The sequence below is a fragment of the Triturus cristatus genome, chromosome 1_1, assembly GCF_964204655.1.
Source record: "Triturus cristatus chromosome 1_1, aTriCri1.1, whole genome shotgun sequence".
Taxonomy (NCBI): Eukaryota; Metazoa; Chordata; class Amphibia; order Caudata; family Salamandridae; genus Triturus; species Triturus cristatus.
Window position 1 is genome coordinate 755,602,647 of NC_140579.1, and position 18,286 is coordinate 755,620,932.

Here is an 18,286-nt window from a genome sequence, read left to right on the forward strand (position 1 = left end):
TACATACTCTGTAGTATATCCTACCCATTTCAATTGGGTGACCAGATGGCCGCAAATTGAAAATTGCCTCGTATGGATTCAAATTGCATTGTATGTACCTTGTGTGTGAGCCACATGCATTTAAAATGGAACACTGTAGTAGGCTATGATATAGAATGTGTTGCAGTTGGAAATCAAGCTCTATCTAGTGTGGATCATGACTGATGACACAATATACGAGACACATTTTGCAAAAACTGGAGGCAAATTTTTAAAAACATGCATTTAATCACTGAAAGATTCTCACCACTTCTAAGCATTCCACAGGCATTAAAATGGACATAGGACAGTGGCATGATGTTAGCTTTATGCTACACTTTGAATTATGGATCCAGATTGTAGGGTTTCAGAATTATGGGCCAAAATGTAAGGCATACTTTTTCAAACGTGTGACGTAATTGAAAAACATCATACATTCAACTTCACATTTTGACTACTATCCAATATGCCACATACATGATAATTCACATGGGTAAGTAGCACGAGACTAGGAACAATGTGCTGTTTAAATTATGGCTCTATCATATAAAGATTGTGAACTATAGCCAAAAGCAAAAAGAGTTCTTCAACATACATGAAGGTGAAAAAGAAAAACCAACCTGAAGGTTACACTTGATTTGTACCTTGTCCCTAAAAGCCACAAACATCAGAGTTGCCACTATAAAGTGTACATGTCTTAGCTACACACTGCAATTTAAATTAAGTCAGTACCTCATACGCTTCCAGAATCATAGTGCAGTACCAACTCTGTAGTATATCCTATCCATTTAAATTGGGTGACCAGATGGCCGCAAATTGAAAATTGCCTCGTATGGATTCAAATTGCATTGTATGTACCTTGTGTGTGAGCCACATGCATTTAAAATGGAACACTGTAGTAGGCTATGATATAGAATGTGTTGCAGTTGGAAATCAAGCTCTATCTAGTGTGGATCATGACTGATGACACAATATACGAGACACATTTTGCAAAAACTGGAGGCAAATTTTTAAAAACATGCATTTAATCACTGAAAGAATCTCACCACTTCTAAGCATTCCACAGGCATTAAAATGGACATAGGACAGTGGCATGATGTTAGCTTTATGCTACACTTTGAATTATGGATCCAGATTGTATGGTTTGACAATTATGGTACAAAATGTAATGCATACTTTTTCGAACATGTGACGTAATTGAAAAACATCATATATTCAACTTCACATTTTGACTACTTTCCAATATGCCACATACATGATGATTCACATGGGTAAGTAGAACAATACTGCAAACAGTGTGTTGTTTAAATTATGTCTCTATCATATATAGATTGTGAATTATAGCCAAAAGCTTAAAGTGTTCTTCAACCTACATGAATGTGAAATGGAAAAACCTACCTGAAGGTTACACTTGATTTGTACCTTGTCCCTATGAGCCACAAACATCAGAGTTGCCTCTATAAAGTGTACATGCCTTAGCTGCATAGTGCAATTTAAATTAAGTCAGCACCTCATACACTTCAAGAATTATAGTGCACCACATACTCTGTAGTATATCCGATCCATTTCAATTGGGTGACCAGATGGCCACAAATGTAAAATCGCCTCGTATGGATTCAAATTGCATTGTATGTACCTTGTGAGTGAGCCACATGCATGTAATTTGGCATCCTGCAGTGGGATATTCTATAGAATGTGTTGCATTTGCAAATGAAGCTCTATGTAGTATGGATCATGAAGTATGACACAATAGACGTGAAATATTTGAAATAAATTGAGATTTTTTGTATTTAAAACATGCATTTAATCACTGAAAGATTCTCACCACTTCTAACTATGGCACAATCATGAAAATGGACACTGAACAGTGGTATGACGTTAGCTGTATGCTGCACTTTGAATTGAGGATCCAGATTGTATGGTTTCAGAATTATGGGCCAAAATGTAAGGCATACTTTTTCGAACATGTGACGTAATTGAAGAGCATCATACCTTCAACTTCACATTTTGACTACTATCCAATATGCCACATACATGATAATTCACACGGGTAAGTAGCACAAGACTAGGAACAATGCGTTGTTTAAATTATGTCTCTATCATATATAGATTGTGAATTATAGCCAAAAGCAAAAAGAGTTCTTTAACATACATGCAGGTGAAAAAGAAAAACCAACCTGAAGGTTACACTTGATTTGTACCTTGTCCCTATAAGCCACAAACATCAGAGTTGCCACTATAAAGTGTACATGTCTTAGCTACACACTGCAATTTAAATTAAGTCAGTACCTCATACGCTTCCAAAATTATAGTGCACTACATACTCTGTAGTATATCCTACCCATTTCAATTGGGTGACCAGATGGCCGCAAATTGAAAATTGCCTCGTATGGATTCAAATTGCATTGTATGTACCTTGTGTGTGAGCCACATGCATTTAAAATGGAACACTGTAGTAGGCTATGATATAGAATGTGTTGCAGTTGGAAATCAAGCTCTATCTAGTGTGGATCATGACTGATGACACAATATACGAGACACATTTTGCAAAAACTGGAGGCAAATTTTTAAAAACATGCATTTAATCACTGAAAGATTCTCACCACTTCTAAGCATTCCACAGGCATTAAAATGGACATAGGACAGTGGCATGATGTTAGCTTTATGCTACACTTTGAATTATGGATCCAGATTGTAGGGTTTCAGAATTATGGGCCAAAATGTAAGGCATACTTTTTCAAACGTGTGACGTAATTGAAAAACATCATACATTCAACTTCACATTTTGACTACTATCCAATATGCCACATACATGATAATTCACATGGGTAAGTAGCACGAGACTAGGAACAATGTGCTGTTTAAATTATGGCTCTATCATATAAAGATTGTGAACTATAGCCAAAAGCAAAAAGAGTTCTTCAACATACATGAAGGTGAAAAAGAAAAACCAACCTGAAGGTTACACTTGATTTGTACCTTGTCCCTAAAAGCCACAAACATCAGAGTTGCCACTATAAAGTGTACATGTCTTAGCTACACACTGCAATTTAAATTAAGTCAGTACCTCATACGCTTCCAGAATCATAGTGCAGTACCAACTCTGTAGTATATCCTATCCATTTAAATTGGGTGACCAGATGGCCGCAAATTGAAAATTGCCTCGTATGGATTCAAATTGCATTGTATGTACCTTGTGTGTGAGCCACATGCATTTAAAATGGAACACTGTAGTAGGCTATGATTTAGAATGTGTTGCAGTTGGAAATCAAGCTCTATCTAGTGTGGATCATGACTGATGACACAATATAAGAGACACATTTTGCAAAAACTGGAGGCAAATTTTTAAAAACATGCATTTAATCACTGAAAGAATCTCACCACTTCTAAGCATTCCACAGGCATTAAAATGGACATAGGACAGTGGCATGATGTTAGCTTTATGCTACACTTTGAATTATGGATCCAGATTGTATGGTTTGACAATTATGGTACAAAATGTAAGGCATACTTTTTCGAACATGTGATGTAATTGAAAAACATCATATATTCAACTTCACATTTTGACTACTTTCCAATATGCCACATACATGATGATTCACATGGGTAAGTAGAACAATACTGCAAACAGTGTGATGTTTAAATTATGTCTCTATCATATATAGATTGTGAATTATAGCCAAAAGCTTAAAGTGTTCTTCAACCTACATGAATGTGAAATGGAACGACCTACCTGAAGGTTACACTTGATTTGTACCTTGTCCCTATGAGCCACACACATCAGAGTTGCCTCTATAAAGTGTACATGCCTTAGCTGCATAGTGCAATTTAAATTAAGTCAGCACCTCATACACTTCAAGAATTATAGTGCACCACATACTCTGTAGTATATCCCATCCATTTCAATTGGGTGACCAGATGGCCACAAATGTAAAATCGCCTCGTATGGATTCAAATTGCATTGTATGTACCTTGTGAGTGAGCCACATGCATGTAATTTGGCATCCTGCAGTGGGATATTCTATAGAATGTGTTGCATTTGCAAATGAAGCTCTATGTAGTATGGATCATGAAGTATGACACAGTAGACGTGAAATATTTGAAATAAATTGAGATTTTTTGTATTTAAAACATGCATTTAATCACTGAAAGATTCTCACCACTTCTAACTATGGCACAATCATGAAAATGGACACTGAACAGTGGTATGACGTTAGCTGTATGCTGCACTTTGAATTGAGGATCCAGATTGTATGGTTTCAGAATTATGGGCCAAAATGTAAGGCATACTTTTTCGAACATGTGACGTAATTGAAGAGCATCATACCTTCAACTTCACATTTTGACTACTATCCAATATGCCACATACATGATAATTCACACGGGTAAGTAGCACAAGACTACGAACAATGCGTTGTTTAAATTATGTCTCTATCATATATAGATTGTGAATTATAGCCAAAAGCAAAAAGAGTTCTTTAACATACATGCAGGTGAAAAAGAAAAACCAACCTGAAGGTTACACTTGATTTGTACCTTGTCCCTATAAGCCACAAACATCAGAGTTGCCACTATAAAGTGTACATGTCTTAGCTACACACTGCAATTTAAATTAAGTCAGTACCTCATACGCTTCCAAAATTATAGTGCACTACATACTCTGTAGTATATCCTACCCATTTCAATTGGGTGACCAGATGGCCGCAAATTGAAAATTGCCTCGTATGGATTCAAATTGCATTGTATGTACCTTGTGTGTGAGCCACATGCATTTAAAATGGAACACTGTAGTAGGCTATGCTATAGAATGTGTTGCAGTTGGAAATCAAGCTCTATCTAGTGTGGATCATGACTGATGACACAATATACGAGACACATTTTGCAAAAACTGGAGGCAAATTTTTAAAAACATGCATTTAATCACTGAAAGATTCTCACCACTTCTAAGCATTCCACAGGCATTAAAATGGACATAGGACAGTGGCATGATGTTAGCTTTATGCTACACTTTGAATTATGGATCCAGATTGTATGGTTTGACAATTATGGTACAAAATGTAAGGCATACTTTTTCGAACATGTGACGTAATTGAAAAACATCATATATTCAACTTCACATTTTGACTACTTTCCAATATGCCACATACATGATGATTCACATGGGTAAGTAGAGCAATACTGCAAACAGTGTGTTGTTTAAATTATGTCTCTATCATATATAGATTGTGAATTATATCCAAAAGCTTAAAGTGTTCTTCAACCTACATGAATGTGAAATGGAAAAACCTACCTGAAGGTTACACTTGATTTGTACCTTGTCCCTATGAGCCACAAACATCAGAGTTGCCTCTATAAAGTGTACATGCCTTAGCTACATAGTGCAATTTAAATTAAGTCAGTACCTCATACACTTCAAGAATTATAGTGCACCACATACTCTGTAGTACATCCCATCCATTTCAATTGGGTGACCAGATGGCCACAAATGTAAAATCGCCTCGTATGGATTCAAATTGCATTGTATGTACCTTGTGAGTGAGCCATATGCATGTAATTTGGCATCCTGCAGTGGGATATTCTATAGAATGTGTTGCATTTGCAAATGAAGCTCTATGTAGTATGGATCATGAAGTATGACACAATATACGTGAAATATTTGAAATAAATTGAGATTCTTTGTATTTAAAACATGCATTTAATCTCTGAAAGATTCTCACCACTTCTAAGCATGGCACAAGCATGAAAATGGACACAGAACAGTGGCATGATGTTAGCTTTATGCTGCACTTTGAATTGAGGATCCAGATTGTAGGGTTTCAGAATTATGGGCCAAAATGTAAGGCATACTTTTTCAAACGTGTGACGTAATTGAAAAACATTATACATTCAACTTCACATTTTGACTACTATCCAATATGCCACATACATGATAATTCACATGGGTAAGTAGCACGAGACTAGGAACAATGTGCTGTTTAAATTATGGCTCTATCATATAAAGATTGTGAACTATAGCCAAAAGCAAAAAGAGTTCTTCAACATACATGAAGGTGAAAAAGAAAAACCAACCTGAAGGTTACACTTGATTTGTACCTTGTCCCTAAAAGCCACAAACATCAGAGTTGCCACTATAAAGTGTACATGTCTTAGCTACACACTGCAATTTAAATTAAGTCAGTACCTCATACGCTTCCAGAATCATAGTGCAGTACCAACTCTGTAGTATATCCTATCCATTTAAATTGGGTGACCAGATGGCCGCAAATTGAAAATTGCCTCGTATGGATTCAAATTGCATTGTATGTACCTTGTGTGTGAGCCACATGCATGTAATTTGGCATCCTGCAGTGGGATATTCTATAGAATGTGTTGCATTTGCAAATGAAGCTCTATGTAGTATGGATCATGAATTATGACACAATATACATGAAATATTTGAAATAAATTGAGGTTTTTTGTATTTAATACATGCATTTAATCACTGAAAGATTCTCACCACTTCTAAGCATGGCACAAGCATGAAAATGGACATGGAACAGGGCATAATGTTAGCTGTATGCTGCACTTTGAATTGAGGATCCAGATTGTATGGTTTCAGAATTATGGGCCAAAATGTAAGGCATACTTTTTCGAACTTGTGACATAATTGAAAAACATCATACATTCAACTTCACATTTTGACTACTATCCAATATCCCACATACATGATAATTCACATGGGTAAGTAGCAGAAGACTAGGAACAATGAGTTGTTTAAATTATGACTCTATCATATATAGATTGTGAATTATAGCCAAAAGCAAAAAGAGTTCTTCAACATACATGAAGGTGAAAACGAACAACCAACCTGAAGGTTACACTTGATTTGTACCTTGTCCCTATAAGCCACAAACATCAGAGTTGCCACTATGAAGTGTACATGTCTTAGCTACATACCGCAATTTAAATTAAGTCAGTACCTCATATGCTTCCAGAATCATAGTGCACTACATACTCTGTAGTATATCCTATCCATTTCAATTGGGTGATCAGATGGCCGCAAATTGAAAATTGCCTCGTATGGATTCAATTGGCATTGTATGTACCTTGTGTGTGAGCCACATGCATTTAAAATGGCACGCTGTAGTAGGCTATGCTATAGAATGTGTTGCAGTTGGAAATCAAGCTCTATCTAGTGTGGGTCATGACTGATGACACAATATACGAGACACATTTTTAAAAAACTGGAAGCAAATTTTTAAAAACATGCATTTAATCACTGAAAGATTCTCACCACTTCTAAGCATTCCACAGGCATTATAATGGACACGGGACAGTGGCATGATGATAGCTTTATGCTGCACTTTGAATTGAGGATCCAGATTGTAGGGTTTCAGAATTATGGGCCAAAATGTAAGGCATACTTTTTCAAACATGTGACGTAATTGAAAAACATCATACATTTAACTTCACATTTTGACTACTATCCAATATGCCACATACATGATAATTCAGATGGGTAAGTAGCACGAGACTAGGAACAATGTGCTGTTTAAAGTATGGCTCTATCATATACAGATTGTGAATTATACCCAAAAGCAAAAAGAGTTCTTCAACATACATGAAGGTGAAAAAGAAAAACCAACCTGAAGGTTACACTTGATTTGTACCTTGTCCCTATAAGCCACAAACATCAGAGTTGCCACTATAAAGTGTACATGTCTTAGCTACATACTGCAATTTAAATTAAGTCAGTACCTCATACGCTTCCAGAATCATAGTGCACTACATATTCTGTAGTATATCCTATCCATTTCAATTGGGTGACCAGATGGCCGCAAATTGAAAATTGCCTTGTATGGATTCAATTTGCATTGTATGTACCTTGTGTGTGAGCCACATGCATTTAAAATGGCACACTGTAGTAGGCTATGCTATAGAATGTGTTGCAGTTGGAAATCAAGCTCTATCTAGTGTGGGTCATTACTGATGACACAATATACGTGACACATTTTTAAAAAACTGGAAGCAAATTTTTAAAAACATGCATTTAATCACTGAAAGATTCTCACCACTTCTAAGCATTCCACAGGCATTATAATGGACACAGGACAGTGGCATGATGTTAGCTTTATGCTGCACTTTGAATTATGGATCCAGATTGTATGGTTTGACAATTATGGTACAAAATGTAAGGCATACTTTTTCGAACATGTGACGTAATTGAAAAACATCATATATTCAACTTCACATTGTGACTACTTTCCAATATGCCACATACATGATGATTCACATGGGTAAGTAGAGCAATACTGCAAACAGTGTGTTGTTTAAATTATGTCTCTATCATATATAGATTGTGAATTATATCCAAAAGCTTAAAGTGTTCTTCAACCTACATGAATGTGAAATGGAAAAACCTACCTGAAGGTTACACTTGATTTGTACCTTGTCCCTATGAGCCACAAACATCAGAGTTGCCTCTATAAAGTGTACGTGCCTTAGCTACATAGTTCAATTTAAATTAAGTCAGTACCTCATACACTTCAAGAATTATAGTGCACCACATACTCTGTAGTATATCCCATCCATTTGAATTGGGTGACCAGATGGCCACAAATGTAAAATCGCCTCATATGGATTCAAATTGCATTGTATGTACCTTGTGAGTGAGCCACATGCATGTAATTTGGCATCCTGCAGTGGGATATTCTATAGAATGTGTTGCATTTGCAAATGAAGCTCTATGTAGTATGGATCATCAAGTATGACACAATATACGTGAAATATTTGAAATAAATTGAGATTTTTTGTATTTAAAACATGCATTTAATCACTGAAAGATTCTCACCACTTTTAACTATGGCACAATCATGAAAATGGACACTGAACAGTGGCATGCCGTTAGCTGTATGCTTCACTTTGAATTGAGGATCCAGATTGTATGGTTTCAGAATTATGGGCCAAAATGTAAGGCATACTTTTTCGAACATGTGATGTAATTGAAGAACATCATACCTTCAACTTCACATTTTGACTACTATCCAATATGCCACATACATTATAATTCACACGGGTAAGTAGCACAAGACTAGGAACAATGTGCTGTTTAAATGATGGCTCTATCATATAAAGATTGTGAATTATAGCCAAAAGCAAAAAGAGTTCTTCAACATATATGAAGGTGAAAAAGAAAAACCAACCTGAAGGTTACACTTGATTTGTACCTTGTCCCTAAAAGCCACAAACATCAGAGTTGCCACTATAAAGTGTACATGTCTTAGCTACATACCGCAATTTAAATTAAGTCAGTACCTCATACGCTTCCAGAATCATAGTGCACTACATACTCTGTAGTATATCCTATCCATTTCAATTGGGTGACCAGATGGCCGCAAATTGAAAATTGCCTCGCATGGATTCAATTGGCATTGTATGTACCTTGTGTGTGAGCCACATGCATTTAAAATGGCACACTGTAGTAGGCTATGCTATAGAATGTGTTGCAGTTGGAAATCAAGCTCTATCTAGTGTGGGTCATGACTGATGACACAATATACGTGACAAATTTTTAAAAAACTGGAAGCAAATTTTTAAAAACATGCATTTAATCACTGAAAGATTCTCACCACTTCTAAGAATTCCACAGGCATTATAATGGACATAGGACAGTGGCATGATGTTAGCTTTATGCTGCACTTTGAATTATGGATCCAGATTGTATGTGGTTACAATTATGGGACAAAATGTAAGGCATACTTTTTCGAACAAGTGACGTAATTGAAAAACATCATATATTCAACTTCACATTGTGACTATTTTCCAATATGCCACATACATGATGATTCACATGGGTAAGTAGAACAATCCTGCAAACAGTGTGTTGTTTAAATTATGCCTCTATCATATATAGATTGTGAATTATAGCCAAAAGCATAAAGTGTTCTACATGAATGTGAAAAAGAAAAACCAACCTGAAGGTTACACTTGATTTGTACCTTGTCCCTATAAGCCACAAACATCAGAGTTGCCACTATAAAGTGTACATGTCTTAGCTACATACTGCAATTTAAATTAAGTCAGTACCTCATACGCTTCAAGAATTGTAGTGAACTACATACTCTGTAGTATATCCTATCCATTTCAATTGGGTGACCAGATGGCCGCAAATTGAAAATTGCCTCGTATGGATTCAAATTGCATTGTATGTACCTTGTGTGTGATCCACATGCATTTAAAATGGCACACTGTAGTAGGCTATGCTATAGAATGTGTTGCAGTTGGAAATCAAGCTCTATCTAGTGTGGGTCATGACTGATGACACAATATACGAGACACTTTTTTCAAAAACTGGAGGCAAATTTTTAAAAACATGCATTTAATCACTGAAAGGTTTTCACCACTTCTAAGCATTCCTTTTTTTTTTTTTTATTTAGCCAAAAGAGAGAAACAACCAGACAAAATACAAAGCACACCATAGAATCAGAGTGTACAACCTGGATAAGCAAATATAGGGTTCATGGTACATGTTACAGAGTATATACAAACAAAATCATCGCTGCCCTTTAATCCCATTGCAGACATTGCCAAATTCGTTCTATTTTGTTCTGAGAGCGAGGACCCCTGGCCTTTGCCAGGGCGTTCTCCAATTCATATACCCCTCTTTACAGCTGCCAAAACTCCGCAAATGTTGGTGGTTTAGGTTCGATCCAGACCCTGGTGATGCATAATCGGCAACAAGCCATAATGATAGAAAATAGAGCTGCTGAGATTAAACCTGGCTCATCTATTAACCCCAACAGTATCTCTTTCTCCGAGATAGCGATGTTAGTCCCTGAGAGGTTGGATAGCTCCCTGGCAATCCTAGACCAAAAGGCAGAAAATGAGGGACAAGTAATAAACATATGTCTAATATCGGCAGCGTACAAAGTGCATTTAGGACAAAAGGTTTTAGGTGCCGTATAGGACGTAGCCCATTTTGAAATGATTTCCGGCGTATAGTATAGAAGAAATAACATCCGATGTTGCTGAAGTTTTAGGTTAGTAGAGGTGACAGAAGTATTTATAATCGATAGTGACCTATATAGAATAGTTGTAATAATGCTAGTGCCAAAATAGCGATTTAGTTTCTCAACAGCCTGAGGAGCGTCATCTACTGCACCTAAAATTAGGCATTTATAAATTTTCCCAATACAGCCCCTGCCACGAATATGTAAGAATGAACTTGCGGGTTCCCCCAGTGTGGTAACTCTCGCTAGACCTTCCCCGTTAATAAAAAAATCCCTAATTTGCAAAAATTTAAAGAAGGAGTGATTGGGGACACCAAATTCATCTCTGAAAAAAGAAAATGGTCTAAATCTGTCCTGATCATATAGTTGCCCTAACTGCAGTAAGCCGCATTGTTGCCAAGTCTTCCAGGCAGAATCGCCAAATAAAACCCCCAGCCTAGGATTCCCAAATAGATAAGTGCTAGCGTGCAGCTCAGGAATGTTATACTGCTTTGAAATATCTTGCCAAATCCAGGCGGCATGCCGCAAAATCTTGAAGCGAACGCGTTTGAAATAATTTGGGTCTGTCATCTGGGCTAGTACGAACCTATAATGCAACCCACATGTTAACTGATATGAAGTCCACTTTAGGGACATACCAGGGCCATCCATCAGACTCTGCAAGCGCATAGCAAAGGCCGCCCAAAAATATAATTTAAAATCAGGTACACCAAAACCACCCCTCTCGTATGGGAGTTTAAGGAGTTTAATAGTCCGCCTGGCCCTTTTATACCCCCAGACAAAGCTGCCTATAATGCCATCCAGTCCTTTAAAAAAAGAAGATGGAACCCGCAAGGGAATACTCCTAAACAAATGCAAAAACTTTGGGACATTCATCTTGATAACATTACAACGCCCCCCAATGGTTAGGGGCAGTTGATGCCACCTGCGCAGATCCGTAGCCACTTTCTTGAATAGTGGTTCATAGTTAATCTTAACTATTTCCTCCGTATGGCTGTTGAGGCTGACCCCGAGATAAGTGGCCTTTTGGGTAATACCCAATATAGGTGGACAAGGGCTGTATTCAATATTAGTAATCGTTTGAGTTTTACTAGTGTTTAGTTTATACCCAGAAATTGATCCGAAGCGCTGAGCCTCCAAGGCGATCTCCCCCATCGCTTGGACAGGGTCCGTGGTAAAGATAGCTATATCATCCGCATAAGCGGTTATTTTAATATAGACTTGATTAAAAAGGACCGGGTTAATCCGCTGATTCGATAACAGATGACAAATGAAAGGCTCGATATATAAAGCAAAAAGAAGAGGAGAGAGGGGACACCCCTGACGGGTGCCCCTCTGAATGGAAAAAGTATCTGAGGTCAGACCGTTAAGCCTAATAACAGCCTGCGAGTTTGCATAGATTTTCTGGATTGCCGAGACAAACTTGCAGCCAATCCCTACTTTTAACATTATAGCCCAAAGTGAACCCCACGTTACTCGATCGAAAGCCTTCTCGGCATCCAACATTAACATCGCAACTTTACCACCTAGGCATTGAGCCGCATCAAACACAGCTATGGCAGTGTTAATGTGAGAAGTGGTATCCCGCCCAGGAACGAAACCATGTTGTTGATCCGACACTATTAGCTTTATATATGGAGCAAGTCGAGAAGACAAGATCTTTGAAAAAATGTTGGCATCGTGATTAATAAGTGAGATTGGGCGATAGGAGCCTCTCTCATCTTGAGGCTTCCCTTTTTTAAGAAACACAATTATATTTGTTTGTTTCCAGGATGGAGGGACATCACGGCCGTTCATAATATCATTCACCATCTTTAAAAAAAACGGTCCCAAAGTTCTTAAAAAGATTCTGTAAAACTCCAAAGGTAGGGCATCCCCCCCAACAGCTTTCCCTGCGGGCAGAGCCTTAATTGCTTCCAATATTTCAGATCCATCCACATCCCTGTCCATTGTGAGGGTGGTAAGAGGGTTTAAGATTTTCAAGCCACTCTCCTGCAGATAGGCATCTAGCCCATGATGATCGCTGGTCGTATCGTCCCTATATAGATTTATATAGAATTGCCTAAATTGCTCTAGAATCTCTACCGAATGGTGAAAGGTTCGGCCATCATCCCCGACAATGCTCTTGATTTGCGTATGGGCTCTAGAGTCCGCTAACTGATAGGCAAGAACCCGTCCAATCCTCTCTCCATATTCATATTGCCTTAATCTGGTTTCATGATACCGACTAGCCACCTTTTCCCTTAGCTCACGCGTAGTCTTGGCACTCGCTATTACAAGTTTCTGATAGATATCAACTTCTCGATGATCTCTATTTAGTATTGCTTTAATGTGTTGCTGTTCTAATTCCAAGCATTCCCTTTGCCCAGCAGCGACGAGCAGTACCTTGGCCTGGTTTTGACGAAACAAGTACTGCTGAGTGATACCCCTAATGAATGCCTTTAAGCTGTCCCAGACCATAGACCATGAAGCAGTATGAGCGTTGGTGTCTATAAAATCCACTAGTTGTCCTTGCATGCGTTGAATATAGTCATGGTTCTTAAGGAGACTTTTAGGGAAGGTAAAACCCCTTGCAGCCCGGGTGCTGTTAGTCCGAGACTTATTGTAAACAATAGAGGGTTATGATCTGACGTGATTGTTTGACAAACCTCGATATTAGAGTTTGATAAACGAGCCCGGTTAACAAACACCATGTCTATCCTGGAGTAATGACGATGTGGTTGCGAAAAATATGTAAAACCATTAACTAAAGGATAGACCTCCCGCCAAAAATCAACCAGCTGGTGTATTCGTAATAAATCTTTAATAGCCGCCCTAGTAGACACCATTCTAACCCGACCCAAAACATTTGAGGAGTCCATTTTCTGATCTAAAATACAATTGAAATCTCCCATAAGGATAAGCTCACCATCCCAGCCCAGCAACTCTGAGTTTAGAAAGGAAATATCCTTAGAGCAGTCACTATTCGGACCATAGACCACACAGATAGTAAATTTGTGTCCACGAACCAAAAGCTGAGCGATGACCCATCTGCCCCTTTTATCACTGAGTGAGCGTAGTAGCGTAAATTTAGTAGTTCGTGCTTGCAAAAGAGCGACACCACGTATTGAGACAGTTTGTGAAGTACAGGTTATTAATTCAAATCCCATTTGCTTAAAAAAGATACGATCCTTGAAAGCCAAGTGGGTCTCTGTTAACCCGATAATCAGCGGTTTATAAGCTTTTAGTTCCTCTGAAACTAATCGCCATTTATTCGGGGAATTCAGGCCAGCCACGTTCCAGCACATTATGAGAACTCTAGACATTTTCTTCCGGGTATTAGATCAAAACACTGTCCCTCCAAGCCACAGTCTTGTCCTGATGCGGAAAATCCATCATAATCAATAACATTCTTTTTAACACTCTTTTGGCTATTTGTAACTTTTGCCCCCCCCTACACCTACCCCCTCCCTCCACCCCAACCGGAGTCCCCCCCACAACCCTGAGCCTACGGGACGGAATCACCCCCTTACCCAGCTGTCAACAGACAGCGATACACCAAAGTGCACCCCCCAAAAAGAGCACCCCCCCCTGCCTCCGAACACTAATAGGTACGACAAAATACAGATACGTTGCAGAGCCAGAACCCCGCCTGACCTTACCAGGTAAATCATTAAACATTAGTAGATTATCTCAAAACAAAATATAAAAATGCGCAGAGTTACAAAGACCATGATATACCCCCAGTTAAGGACAACCCCTGTCATTTCTTTGGTAGTTGTTGCCATTTAGATAGACTTAACTTGGCCTCTTGTTCGTTAAAGAAAATGTGTGATCGCCCATCTTTGATCACCTTGAGACGGGCAGGATCTTGTAAAAACACGGATGCGCCGACAGCTTTAAAAGGATCCATTAGCTGCCTTAACTGCCACCGTCTATCCATAGTGTGTTTACACAGATCAGAGCGAACAAGACACCTACCGATGTGCCGACTCGCGCAAGTCAGCGGCTCTGGTTTCGGTGCTCGCAGCGCGAGGTGGCGTGCAGGCTCTGGATCCATAAACAAGCTCTGTGGCTTAGCACGAGGTGAGCAGCCCCGTGTTGACGGGATGGCCCCCCCTCGGAGCACTCGACGGGTCCGGGCGGAGCACGGCGGAGAGTCAGCGGCTCTACAAGCAACTACCGCTGCAGAGGCTAACGAAGAGGAGGAGCTGGCAGCTACTCACGGCAACAGCAATACTCAGCATAGTCCCATGCAGGTACATGGTCCGGATAGGGGGGGCCGCGGCAACGGGGGCACCTCTGCAATTGTGTCACCCAACATTACCACTAACACCAGCAGCCTTGGCAAACCCATCATGAATTTTTTGCAATCTGGTCAAGCTACTGTTCTTCTACAGGCTATTGGGTCGGAAACCTCCGCTCCGGGTTTTCCCATAGCCGAGGTACTCAATGCTGCAGTGGAGAGCGGGATGGCTAAGGATGTGGGCGAGGCTGGGAAAACCGGGAGAACCGGGCTATCTAGTACCGACCACTCCCCAGAATGTGACGGTCTGCTATCTGGGAATTCCGAAGATGAAGCCTTATCCCCATGTGTATCTCAAATCCAGGACTCTACCACAGACTATGTAGCGGAATCGGAGCCAGAGCAGATGGAGTCACAGCCCCAAGTAGTTAAAACCGGCAAAACCAAAGGCGCTAAAGCTTGTGGAGCTGGCTATAGAGCTGGCAAGGGTCGCGGCCAAGGGAAGACACAAGTAGTTGGCGCCACTATGGGTGGCAAAGGCGCTACAAGGCCAGATGTTATTAGCTCTTTAAAAAAGGATATGGGATCAAGTCCACTACGCAATGGGTGTCTACTAAAGGAGAAGTGAGAACCATGGTCGCTCGTCTATCCAATATCAGCCTATCTGCTAGCCTGGACAACTCTATAACAGGTTCGGCAACTCGGTCGGAAAGACATAGATCCGCTCCTATTACTCCCCTAGAACTACCGATAGTGGTGGGAGAAGACCAAGCCTCAATAGCTCAAACTGCAGAGACACTGCGACAGATGGTGTAACATCTGCTATCAACTTGGAGAGTACAGAGATCTCTGCTAGCCCCATTACTCAAACCCCCTCTGCAATAATCCCGGTCACATCTAGTGATAAAAATCTAGCAAGAGCTGACTTAACTGATACAGTAGGGGGCCGCCAGCTACCCCTAGGCTCTTGGACACCGGGTCTGGCATCTCTGACACCAGCGGGCTCACCAGCGGAAGAGGCAGCTGAGCACGCCAAGAAATGCAGTAGCAAATCTTCAGACGTTGCTTTGTGTCCTGAACCCACTCTATCTACTGTACTCTCAGTATTGGCAACTCAACATGAGGAGACACAACATTACTTTCTCCAGGCGAGAACGGATAGGCAAGAGATTAAAACCGCCCTGGAGGAGGTTGTCGTAAAGGTCTCAAATCTTGGTATTGAAGTCTCCGACCTTCAACAGCGGGTGGCCGAGGTGGAGGAGGCCAACGCTGCCGCCTGTGCTTCAATTAAGGCTCAAGATAAACTGATGATTACCATACAATCAAAGGTTGAGGACTTGGAAAACCGGCAAAGACGCCAGAATTTGAGGGTCTTTGGGCCGGGGTACCTGAAGGAAGGGAGGGTGTCGATGTCCGAGGGTTCATTGTTAGTCTCTTTTCTAAAGCATTTCCCGACCTTGTCGATTGGGATATGGATTCGCAAATTCAAAGAGCGCACCGTCTCCCCCTCGCTGTTAACCCTTCTCGATCCTCATCACTCCCTCAACCAATACTAGTATATATTGGGAACTTTTTATTGAGGCAAGCCATATTTTTTAAAGCTCGACCCACGGCCCCAGTACAACACGATTCATTGTCTTTTTGTGTTCGCTCTGATCTGTGTAAACACCACTTCTAAGCATTCCACAGGCATTATAATGGACACAGAACAGTGGCATGATGTTAGCTTTATACTGCACTTTGAATTATGGATCCAGATTGTATGGTTTCAGAATTATGGGCCAAAATGTAAGGCATACTTTTTCAAACTTGTGACATAATTGAAAAACATCATACATTCAACTTCACATTTTGACTACTATTGAAGTACTGGGTTATTCAGAACCCAGCGGTGCCAGGGGACACACCCTGAGACTTTGAGTTCTTCCTGTTTCAGACTACAGAAACACAGAGTCTTCTTGGTGAAGTCAAAGATCATATTTATTGGCTGCAACCAGTAACAGGTATCCTAGAAGTACAACACGGTGTATATTCTCAGGAGACTGCTCAAACTTACAAAGCCAGCATTCTCCTTTTATACAAAATACTGTGCTTTAGGCAAACATTCCTTATTTTACAGTTGACCATTCACATATTTTCACTACAAAGAAAAAGCAGAGTCATGATGACAAGCCCATATTTCAGTTTGTCCAGCCCTCAATCAATTACCCGGCAAGGCTCAGTACTTTCATCAGATATCGACGGACCCCCAATAAAAACGGGCACCTCCTCCTCGTAAAGCAAGTCATAAAGTAAGAAACAGGGACAGGTGTGTGTGAGATTAGGCATGGTTTGTGTGTGATGAAAGGATTTACGATATGTTGTGCCTTGATACTAATCTCGTTCAGCCACTGGGAAAGGAAATGGCCGAACAGGTTTGGCTTCAGGCAGTGGAGTCAGCTTGCCCAGGTCACAGAGGAGTCAGCAAAGGTGTATGTGTCCTTCAGACTCGATTTTTGGCCTAGTCATTGGCCTATGTGAGGGCAACCACAAAATGGCTGCCGTTCAATGGAAACCGAGGGTTCAGAACGGAAACTATGATTTCAAGGTGATTCCTTAACCCGAATATGGCGAAAATGCTTATGCATAGTATCCTAATCATTTGCGGTCTGCTGATTCCAAAATCGTCATGATACGACGATGTTTATAACACGGGTCCAGAATTTACAGTACCACAGACCCTTCTTTTGCCCTTACATAGGCAATAACCTATACTCACGTTAATCTGAGTCCAGGTCAGAGTCCAGGTCTATGTTCATAAAGTCTTTGAGATGTTGCTGTAGCATCATCCTATTACTTAGCTCGTCCCTTGATACAGGTTTCCTTACACACGATGTAGCACAGAGGCCACATATTGCAGGAGCACACTGTACACACAGACAGAACAGGAAAAGAATGGCTAAGATCATCCCAATGACTATCAGAATCTTCCATCCCCAGGCGGATATCAGTTCCCAGAACCACCCCATCAATGACCAATCTCCTTTATCCACGTGAATAGATTCGGAGATCTTAT